Source organism: Atheta coriaria, unplaced genomic scaffold (genome assembly GCF_025399875.1).
Source record: "Atheta coriaria isolate IRGN ID8LTWV9N9 unplaced genomic scaffold, Caltech_Dcor_3.1 hic_scaffold_4_pilon, whole genome shotgun sequence".
NCBI lineage: Eukaryota > Metazoa > Arthropoda > Insecta > Coleoptera > Staphylinidae > Dalotia > Dalotia coriaria.
Genome location: NW_027045446.1, coordinates 4,812,401 through 4,824,977, shown reverse-complemented (window position 1 = coordinate 4,824,977; position 12,577 = coordinate 4,812,401).

The following is a 12,577-nucleotide window of genomic DNA, read 5'->3' as shown; positions in this document are numbered from 1 at the left end:
TGTAGAAATATGCGCTGACAATATAAAGTTGGGTAATGCATACATGTTTTGGATTCAAACATACGCGCCTTTTGCCGCAGTAATGCATAGTGGAGGCGCCGGACAATGGTTGCTTGTCTGTGGCGAGTAACGGGTAAGCATAATCGCTTTAAAATGAATAATATTGCCAAACCTCGGAGATAAACAATCGCAGCATATTGCAAGCGGAGAACGACTGCTCATGAACTCGGCAGAATAACCTACAATTGCGATAAAACATGTTTTAACTCAAAAATTTTAATATTTCCGTTTTGAAAACTTATATTAAAAAAACTTAAAAATTTATTAATAATATTATTAAATATTTTGTGATATAATTAATGCACCAAAGTTAATATAAAAGCACCTCTTGAGTTATGCTCAAAAAATAATGTTATTGTTAGCCGACAAATGGTTCATCAAACTAAAATTCGCACGGTATGCATTTGCACAACAAAAAAGTCATTCACGCCTAACAAAAATCACTCGCACACCATAACCGAGTTTGCTGCTGAGAATGCGACATGTGCTTTTCAAATTCTCCTTCGTCTAAAAAATAAACGAAAATATTTTGGCAGCCGAATAAAACAAACATATCTCGGCAAGCTTTTTACGCTTCGCTTTGCGCGCCTAGCGATGAAAATTGACTTTATAATGGGTTAGCATATTGCGCCAACTTGCACGCAAGAACCCACTCGACGCGTCAAACACCCACTCCTTCACAGTCTCCCAAAAAAATACAATATTGCCTTGCCAATGCAAGTGCGTGTGGGTTAGAACACGCAGATTTTGGCGTAGGTGGCATGCAAAATCCGCTTGGAAACAATCGTCTATCTTGAACGACCTCGGCGAGACTGACGACATAAAGCAATTCATCTCTAATATCCTCTAGACTCGCGCCTACTTTATGCAATAAAAGTTTTCAATGCGTCAGGATTTTCCACGGCGCAGTTTTAGGGTCGAAAAGTCAGACGGTAAACGATCTCGATTTACTTTTTATAGTTTAGTAATTTATATTTTTATATAAGTATATTCGAAGCAATTTACACATTTCAATGCAAAAATAAATTTAATACATTTACAAACAAAACAAGTGTTTAAAATTGTATTAAGCCAGAGAAAATTTAAATATTTATATAAAGAAATTAAATGTAATTAATTTTAATTATGTCATAAATTTAATATCGCAAATTTATTTGTTCTGAATAAAATTGTGTTTGCTAATAATAAATCCGCTTGGCTCATTAATTTTGGAACGACGCCCGAATGGTTGTATATAATATTATGTTTTATGTTTGCTTGCAGATGCTATTTCGTCACTAACTCGCCCGGAAAATCAAATATACAATAAAATGGAACAACAAGGACCGAATAATAGAATATTGTAAATATTGCTAATAGAAAATCAGTAAATTTTATATTTTTTAATTATATTTTGATTGTAATTTAGCCTGGAACAAAATATCTGTGTTAATGAATTCAAATTTGAGCATGAAAATAAAATTTTAGCATTTACGCACTTTGCAACTTTGCGCTAGTATTTCAGTTTATTTAAATATTCAAATTGAGCAACTGTACCGAGTAATTGAAGTTATTGAAACTGGAGTAACAGTTATGTTCTTGATACATTTAATCGACAACAAAACGTACTATCGTTTTAAATTAATGTTGTCTGTAAATATTTGAGTATTAATTGAAATCGCATTTAAAAAAAATATTTGGTTATATGAGAAATCTGTTGATAAAATTAATATAGATTTAAGTAAAAAAAATTAACGATGTTTTGTTGTTTATGTAGATCTATAAAAAGATATTCCTCTTGAGTGGGTTTATGCAAAACCAGGTCAGACACTCGGCTAGACGGGATCCATAAAAATTCCGCATTATATTATTGCAAAAATCCCGCTCTTGCTAATATTAATTTAAAGAAATATTGCAGTATAAATTTTGCATTTTATTGCCGGCTACCCGGTCGACAACCGCTTAAAACTGAGTTAATAAATCTGAAATCTAAAGAAATCGACATGGTGGCAGCGCGCACAAAGTGCACTCGGTGCTATTTCAGTATTTTGAACGCAAGCAAGAACCGCCTGAGTTCCGGGATTGTGCTGATAGCAGCATTACCGATGCAAATGATGCGCGTTTTGGTTGATTTAGCGGAAAATAGAGTCACTTATCATGAGCGTTGCGTCGAACGCGTTGAGGAGATACGTAGCGTTGCTTGTAATGTCTTTGCGAAGCAGTGAATACCGAAGACAAGATACTAAGATACTCAGTTTTGGCATGAGTTGTGGATTGTTTGGCATTTAATGCAACATTACACGTTACTTACAATGTATCTCACAGATTATTATATTTTGAGGGAATATTGTTAACTATAGTTAAATAGTAAATTGTGCAGGCAAAGATGGGTAAATTGAATATTTGCACATTAAACTTAATGAAATTTGAAAGGCTTCCAAGCGACTAATTGTTAAATCAAGCTCTTAAAACATTCGATAATTTACTGATGGTGCCATTAGCAAGCAAGGCGTCGATGATGTGGCAGAGCGGATGTGAGAAGAAGCGATATGTGCTCACAAGCAGCAACCGATGTAGTTTCTAGTTGATGGAGAAAGCAAGAGCATGGTGTTCAAGCCTCCTGAGCATCGTTTGCGCATGTTAGGTATTGGTTATAATGCTATAATGCAGCCAGGATCACTTAATCTTATTATAGGGTAAATCTTATTAGAAGCCTTCCAAGCCGACATTTAGAAACCAACCTGAAACAACTATTATTGTTGAAAAAAAATTTGCTAACATGTTACAAATATATAGGCAAAATTTTTCAAAAATTGACGAGCTCAAAACAAGAACAATGAAAAAAATGAATTATTTATTTCAAAATTTCGATTGCAAATATCTCATAAACTAAAAGAGATAAAGACAAATAAATTAAAAATTCTTATTCTACCAGAAATTATCAAAAACTGTTTATTTATTTTTAATACGTAATTTTTTACTACAAGGAACTCCTGAACCACTGCAAAGACAGAATATGCCGACCCTCCACACTACATCTAGAATTATTTCCATTAGTTCATGGGTCGGCGGTGGCCGTAGTTGCAGGTCTGATGTGACCAACATACATAAAACCCTTACCTCGACTACAAAGGACTACGGCGGCCGCACTTGACGCAAAGGGTAAAGGAGGTTACTGTTACGGTTCCTAGTTGCTACTTCTAAATCTAGCCACCAGACACCATCCACGTGATGCTTGATGACGTACTCGGTCGCCGAGAGTCACAAACCAGTCTTCTCTTAATAATATTCCGTTCTGCAAGGACATTATAAAAGCTTCGGTTGCCTCTGGGCGTTCAACGTGCTCCGGTGCCTTTGTCACCCAACAGGAAATGATTAGCGATTGCATTCCCAAGGGAGCTCAGCACAAACTGTGGTTATATGCGAGCGCAAATTTGGTTTCAACATAGACGGTTGGTGTGTGCGGCAAATTAAAGTTCTTTGCGTTTTTAATTACTGCCATTCTATACATTCAGGATGTTTATGCCAGGAATATTTTTTTTATATATCGAGTGATGTCAAAAATTTTATATTATAACATTTTATAAGTAAATCATAACACACACAATTCGTACATTTAAATAATTAAATTTTTTAACATATCAAAAACGCCGTAAGTAATGTTTTCGTTTCTGAAAATGCAGTCGAACCAGCCTAGCAGTTACGCGCTCCTCCACACATCATTTCTATAGCAAGCATACCAGTAACATGAAACGGCGCCGCGGGCATTTGAAAGTTTCCTCTTTCATACTGTAGTAATGGAGTTTTTCTCCTACCATCATGCCGCACTCTCGCACTCACACATATTTGCTCATCCTGAAATTTCCCACTACGTGGTGACGCGGGTGTGTAACCTGCCACAATGTTGCGTTCCTACCCCATTCCATCGTTATAAAGTTCATATCTGGCATATGCATGCCCATTATGAGCGTAATAAAATTGAAATGGAAAACGCGACAAACGGGCGTCCCAGCGATGTTGCACACGACAGTTACAGGTAAAATTTGTTTTTATTAAATGTTGTTATTGTTATAAATTACGTTAATAAACATTCGTTGTAATTACTTTTGCGGGGCGGCAAGCCGAGCGCGCATTATGAGGGTTCAATGTTTTTTCAGAGTCTCGTACGCGCCACGCGTAGAATTAACGTTTATGAAATTATTTACTTGATGCGCATTCACAGATGATTATTTATGTTGTAATTAATTCAACTCAACAAGCTTTATGAAACACAAATCATTGCTGCGAATGTGATATTTGGAAAGCTTTACATCATAAGCTGGAAAATTATGATAAAGTTTTATTAAAAGAAATGTTTTTCATGATATAACATAATGGTTCTATTGTGACAAAAATGTGAAATGTTTCATAAAAACTCGAGAATCATTTCAAGAAAAAATGAATAAATTGGTTCAGTCCTTCAGCGTAATGAATTTCTATTGACTTCCACCGTTGCTTCAACCTTCAGAACCTTTTATCTTTTCACATTGAGCGCTGGGTGTGTTTCTGATGAATTTAGCAATTTGTAAGAGAAATGCTATTAAATCGGCGCTTTGTAATTTTCAGCATAGCGTCCTATAATGAACTTCGTATTACGCCGCACTATAGAGAAACTAAAAGACAATACTATTCTTTATCGAGCATTCTGTATATTAAATCTGAACCGGCAAAATACAGGGCGGAAAAAGTACAGACGTGACAAGGGCCGGCTTTCAATAACAGTTGAATTGAATGACAACAATAAAGTACACAAGACCCAGATGCGTGGTGACATCTAAATTTTTATACACAACTTAACCTTGAAATCGCATAGAGCTGAATTGACGTCTGGCAAAGAAATAAAAATGAGTTTCAGGAGTCTTTAATAAGTCATTAATCCGCAGACATGTTTCGTATATAATAATTCTTAGATTATTAACGTTTTTGTAGCAAAAAGTTGTAATTTCCTTCTGTTTCAGCCTACAAATCCTACTCACGGACTTGTAGATGTTTTTTGTTCTAATGTAGTTACTTCCCCACAAAGTTGGGGTCCGTCTGATGTCCGTTGGTGGTGGATGAAAACAGTTTCCCTTCATTTGTGATGTGGTGCACAGCTGGTGCGGTTTCGTTTTTTCATTAAAAAGTGCATCTGTGCTTAGGGTTTCTTGTGGGTTTATTTCATTCAACAACAATCAACATTTATCACGTAAAAAACAAAGATGTTTAATAAATTTATATAATTTTAGATAAATTTCCAGATAGACTGTCTTTTTTAATTATGTGCGTGATGATTGATGGGAAATTATGTACAAAAATTAAACGAAAATGTAATTTAACACAAATTTTATATTGGGTCCCAAAGGAATACCGTAGGTAGAAACGTGTTCAGGTATGAAAAGCCTCACGTTCATCCTGGGGATTATACTTTTGGTGTAGAGTGGAAAAATTTGTTTTTTGGGTAATTGTCGGATTAGTTGATGGATCAGAGACCACGCATTAAAGAAAATCTCTCTTTGTTCAACTAAAAAAGTACTTTGAAAATTCTCTTAATATTCGGCACGTTTCGGCAGTAATTTATAGTCAATTTTGATTTGATGTTATTTTGAATTCAGTTGTTGAAAAGCTAGAAGTTCATGAAATCATTGCAATTCTTCTGCACTTTTTCTGTTCTCAGTGTGCTTTAGTACCTACATATGTGCTTTGCCCCACGCCGCGCTTTTAAATTGTCATTCGATTGTGTCGCTGCATTGTCAACAACATAATGGGCACAATGCAGTACAATCCTCGATCAATGGCGCACGTCTCTTCTCCGCAATGACAACGCCGAGTGCATCCCTCAAAGAGCATTGTTATTATTATGGGTGCTCGTTGCCGCGTTGCATAACAAGCCGACAAACAGCGGGCGAGAATTTTCAATAAAAATTCCAAGTTTCCCACTTGCCGCTAAATCTCGTGTATCACATGTCATTTGAACCCTCGATTAGGTGCTTCACAATAGTATTATTAAACAAATGATTATCGCCGAAGAGGATGCAGACGGTTGACATTCAATTGGCACTTGAGATACCTTTAAAATGAGTTAGACAACTTTTGTCATTACTTTTCGCTTTCATGGAGGGGAATCAAATTACCACAGCGACAAACTGATGACAAAGGGATGAGAGTAAATAAGGTATTGTCATTCGTTACGCGGCGTTGGCGCAGAACAAAAACTGCAAGGATTCATGACAGACGTGCATTGATTTTGCATTTAAATATAAATTTTATTCGTGCATCCTATTATACTCTTTTGTCAATTGTTTTGGTTACCATCCAGGGAGTGTTTATATTAAAATCATCAGTTTTATTGCCTATAACTATCAGTTTTATTTTTAAAAGTGATTATGCAGATGTTAAATTAATTTTTCTGAAAGAATTGTTGTGCTTTTTGCATGATACTCATATAATACAATGAGAGATCATTAGTGTTTGATTATTAACTCAGCCGGTCCCCAGTGGCAGCGACTCCATGCGCTGAGTTCAGGGTCGTAATACAAGCGAAACTTCATATCCCACACAGAAACTGGGCGCATTTCGGGTTCGTGGTCTGTCGGCAATTCAACATATGTATGGGATTTGCGAGCGTGCGTGCGAGTTGCCCATGCGTGCGGTTTTAAAACGTCCCCTTAATTACGACGAGCGACAGCATTAGCAATTCGAAACTTTGTTTTTGGACATTAAATCGCAACTATAAATTATCAAATGTGGATGCGTAGCGCTCGCAAATGCGAACATGAGCCGAGGGTTGAGCTAGAAATACAGGCATGGTCATATACACCAAAAACATAAACATTCTAATAATGCATAAAATTTTAACCAAATAAAACAACATTATGTCAGCGCGTAATTTGGTGCATAGCAGTAACTTCAAAGGTTGCTTTGATTATATCGCAACGATCCTTCTTTGCTAGTAGTCAATGCCGTTGATACTTCAAAGAGGTTCCACCCGGCTTTGCTGATTTAGATTATCCTGTATGTCTCACACTAGCATCGTGTCCTGCAGCTGGAAGGACATGTTTTACCAAATGCGCGACACGCGTTCCAACATGTGTAGGTTGGGTGCGTGGACACGTATCCGCTTGTTTATAATTGGCGCGCCGGTCCGCTTTCTGGTGTCGCTCCCGGTAGGTTCGAAATTAACACTCCTGATACACGGACCTCACGCGCGCACACACCCCCGCTTCGATGTCTAACGAAATTAAAATCGCCGTTATTTATCGGCACATTGTGCTTCTCCATACAGGCGAGCGATTTATTTGCTTCCAAAACGCACCACTTAGTTTCAGGGCCAGAGGACACTTTGTTATTGTTAATGTATTCACTACATTTGGCAGTAAACACACAATGCGCATTTTGGTTCAGTACACTTCGACAAGGACTACGACCTGTTTTTATTTGCTGCAGTAAACAATGTTGGTTTCATTGTCTTCCAAATGAGAGAATGTCCAGTTCCTGGGTGGGTTGAGTTGCGTCTCGATTGGATGAGACTATACGCGGTGCGACGGTTGAAGCTCTTTGTACGTAATTAAACTTTTATTAGCGCCGTATAAAGATCCGTTCGGCAAACTGCGGACATCCGTGCAGTTTGTAGATGCTACTATTTTCGCAAAGCATGCACAATTGCCGCTTAGTTCTTTTATGTTATTTTTTAAAATTACTTGTTAACAAATATATTTATTTTATAACATCTTAGGGTGTAATAACTATCATTTTTGTTGTGTCTTGTTAGGTTTTCATGCTCACAGTTTTTTTTTTTAATCTACTAACTTTGAGATATAAAGCATCACTTGCACGTAATGTTTTCAAGGCAGGCAAGCAGTTGACATTCTTAATTACGAAACGACTTTTTACTTTTTCGTGTCGCGAGAACGAGGTAAACGTCTTTCGTTGGAAGTATAAACGAACGGACGCTGCGACGGCGACTTTCCGGTGCTCTCGCACTGTCTTCCGTTCATTTGCTTAACTCACTTTTAACATCTTTCACCAGGGGCCTGCTCTTAATTTAATTAAAATTATGTCCTGTATTTATCAAGCTCGCTTTTAATATCGCCGGAACTATCAAATTTAACAAGCCGGAGACACCCGACTACGTAAGAAAGTAAATTAATTTCAACAGTTTTACAAAAAGCATACAAACTGTCACGTACAAAAACAACTCAACTATGTTAAAATATTTCTTCAAACATTACATTTTAACTGCAAAAGTACACATTTTTTGATAGCAATAATGGTGAACTTAGTTGATAATTGTATTTTATTTTGGGTTTTCAACAATCGATCAATTATGCAGATTGGAAATGCGTGCACGTCTGACGTAATGCGTAGTCAAATGTGTACAAAGGTTCGCGCTGATTGAACGTGATAATTAGCAGGGTGCGCACACAACGTTGCCTCCAATTACCGGCACACAGAGCAATGCGGGGGCGCGAGGACGAACGCGGCGCGCCATGAAATGACTTGTTTTTCATCAAAGGCATCCCTTTTGACCCGGCTGCCGACCGGCACTCCATATTTATTTAGACACACGGGACGCGCGCTGCGTATAATTACGACACGCGCTAATTAAAAATATTTTTCCTTCAGTTTTTTTTTCATTTCACCTCATCATTTTTGATACTTCAAAACAGCATCATTTTATAGGGCGCATATTTTAGTTTTTGCACTCATAATTTATGTAATAAATTGTGATACTGTGAAAGGAAAAATTGCACATCAAGCAGTAATGAGGTATTGCACAATAATGAATTAATTAAATGCAAACATCATAAATAATAATGGCAAACCAGAAACTATTCACCCTCGTTTTTGCCTCGCGCATACTAGAACTTTATATAAAATTCATGCACTATTTTACGCAAATGCAAAAGATATTCAACGGTGCCTGCGTTACATGAGCGTTTTGCATTTTGTACAAGCATGTAATTTGTGAAATTTGTAGAAAGAAGAAGCGGCTTTGGCGGCGTGGTCGTTGCTTTTGAGGACACAAAACCCTTTATGGAAAGTTTTAATGAGTTTTGCGCGCGCGTTCCAAAAGTCCAAGAGATTCCCACTTTTAAGGTTCTTATAGATGGCCGTGATACACGAGTATGGCTTGTTTATAACGTATAAAGTGTTTTTAATTAAACGTTTTCCGCTTTGACATATATTTTATCATAACCTAACAATATGCCAGTGACAAAATTTTGTTCATTTCCTGTATTTTACGTTTAATTAGATTTCACAAATGAAGCATCTTCAAAAGACAGCATCCGAAATACTAACTTAAGTAGAAAACGAAAATAGTCGCTTATTATTCTTTTCACGGTAATTTCAAGCAAAAAATTTAATTTAAAAAGCGCACACGTGTTGTGAAATTTTAATTTCTGCAAAAAGCTTCTATAAGCTAAAGAAATTGATTGCTTCTAAATGCGCAGAGCAAATTAAATTTTCATACTTGCATTTCACGCTTGCGATGTAGAACTATTTGCATGTTCCACAGTCTAGAAGTATTGAAACCGTTTCCATGTTCGAGTATTCTCTTTGCATTGCCAAAGCGCACGCCCCGTTAAATGCAATAAGGCGCTGTAAATGAAAATCCTGAAATTCTTTGCGACAGATGTCCGCTTTCTGTCTCAGAGCGTTAACGACAATCCAACCACCCGGCGGTCCTCTGGAGCGCTGCGTGAAGACCTCGGAATTGCGTCGCTTGCACACCGGGTCTTGCACGTGATTTGGATTTGCCACATTCCGCGCGTGCTAAAGGAAAACCAATGCGCAGCTTTTACATTTAAACATTTCAAATTGCAAAGGCGCCGGGTTGGCGAAAAGTCATAATTAAAATTCAGTTTTCTAAAGGTTTGCAACTAATGGTGTAATAACTGATAAAAAAGACACACACTTGTTAAGTAAATATTAGTCGTCAATAAATTTACAATTGTACTGCTCTGCGTGGAAAGTTTATCGCTTTATTGCGCGTCACCAATGCGAATTGTTTGGATCCCAGCCGCGTTTTATTTCCATTTTGGAAACAAAATAATTCATTGCAATAACGAACCGCCAGCCAAAAACCACATGCGTACTTGTGGTGTGCATCGACAGCAACGCTGGTCGCAGAAGGACAATAAAACACTCTCATTCGTAATGCGCGGAAAACGGAGTGCCCGGCGCCGCCACCGCGATGTATCTTGCCGATGGCCGTAATACTTGTTATTGCCGCTGTTGTCTAGTCGCGTTATAAACCGCAATGGCTTGGTCGAGGAACTATGCATATGTTCATTTTCTATCTAATCTAATTTGAATTTTGTGTCCAAAGTTTACTGAATGCTCTTAACTATTTATTCTGCGGTTGCATTATAGCTCGAGGAACCTTTGGGGCCCGGATGTAGTTTAGTGAAATGGGAATTGGGATATCCCGCAAAATGTAGTAGAAACGCCATATAAAGAGAAATGGAAATTACTGATAAATTTGAAACCTACCAATGTATCTTATTCAATACATTACATAACTTTAAAATATTGATTTTAAACCCAAAAAAAATTGGCTGCAAATATTTTGGGTACAGTGATTAAACCAATTGCCACTATACCCAGATTAATTTAGTCAGCTGTGTGAAATCGTCAAAAATTTGAAAACAAAATGAAACGCTGGCCGTAATTTGCCTTTAATAAATGGGTACATTGAAATCCGCAACTGAATTTACGGACTTGCAATTTTGAGTTTCATTTCCCTAAATATAGTGCAAAGTTTTAGGAATTATAACTAGAACTTTCAAAATATCTACTTGTGAGTGACATACCTTTGCTTTTCAAAATTGGATTAAATCTCATCGTAATGAAATTCTGCACATAACCTAGAATATGAAATGGTTTTTATTTCTACGAGTCCAAACTTATACCGATCGCTATTTAATGCATTGCAATTTTGGAATATAATTTGTAAACGTTTTGCTCGTGATATCGTGCGCACGGTTTCATGGCGATTAACGACCGCGTCGTTAATTCAGTGTTCTGTCAAATGGCCAAAACTGCAGTGCTCACATATCATTCGCTCGACCCGTTCGGCCGCCTTCTCTGAACTAGAGGTTTTTGTCTTTGCATATCGTCTCACTTCCGGCATGCTATTATACGAGAACAGCACTCATTCACGCACAAAATGATGAGAATAGCGGCTTTGAATTCCCGCTCTGAATGGTTCTATTAGTCGAATGGGCGAAACTGATATGAATATGTAATCTCAATGAAAGGCTGCGCTGTTCGATGCATTTGTTCGATCTCTCATCGAGTAACATGTACGTAAAATATTTTATGCCGCGTTGCTCCAGGCACGCCTGCGGCAAGAGAAGAGAATTTGGGCGTCATTAATATCTGCGTTCCAATTATACTATGTTGCTTTTTTTTTAACTATGTCACTGCAGTATCGATTCGTTCAGGTACGTGTCTATGGCTTGTTCGGTTTTCTCATACTATGTCATTAATTTCGTACGTGTTGTGGAGGTGTCATGTGGATGTGGTCATCACTATTGCGGATATCGGCGTGATTCTACAAAAGCACATCTGCCATTATTTGAAACATGATGCAACTGTAAAAAATATAATTTTTTTTGTCATGTACTCTATTTTAGTGTCAAATACTAGAATCTTGAACAATTGTACCAGGAACGCTCAAAAAAATTTTGATATCTTTAAAATTAAAAAAATAGATATTTACAATGCTTTCAACACTTATTAAAAACGACGTTGCTAGCGAGTGGTAAACAGTAAGGGGCACAGCCACTGACCAAAACAACAGAAGTTTCAATGCGCGCATTTGAGTAGGTGTATGTGCGCCGTCGGCCCGGATTAGTGCTGCATCCTTTAATCTATCGACCGGCCAAAACTAACCGACGTAAACTAGATACCAGTGGCAATAGCGGTGGTCGGGCAGACGAAACAGATTGTGGAGCAAACTTAGATTTATAACGCTTCCTCTTTGCTACGAGTTCCATGCTCTCCGTTTCTTGAGTTCCGCTGTTGGCCATTACATAAACACATTTTATTCTTCCCTTTACAAGCAAATCTGCCGCATTTACAAAACTATTTGTGTGGAGAATTAAAACTAGATGTTTTAAAGAAATCAAATTATTTAATTACAGATAAAAACAAGATTAAAATAGTCATAAATTAGGCCCTCGAGATTAATTGATTATTTAAGCATAGGTACTAATTCAAAATACAACTTGATAAATAATTTGCTGTAATAATTAGACCCAGAGTGAAGGTGCCTGTGTTCTTCCTCACAATATGATACCCCTTATGCCCTCTGTAACTCTCAAAACTTTTCCAAGCATATTAATGATTCAACATCCGCGCGGTTTTGCAACACCGTCAGACTGCCCTCCGCTGAATATTTTCCAACACACTTTGAATCGCACTTTGCGCACCACATTTACCAGACGCTTTTCGGTGCTTCCTTCTATTATTTACGATTATTTGAAATCTGGGTTTCGTTTGCGATTCTCTCTTC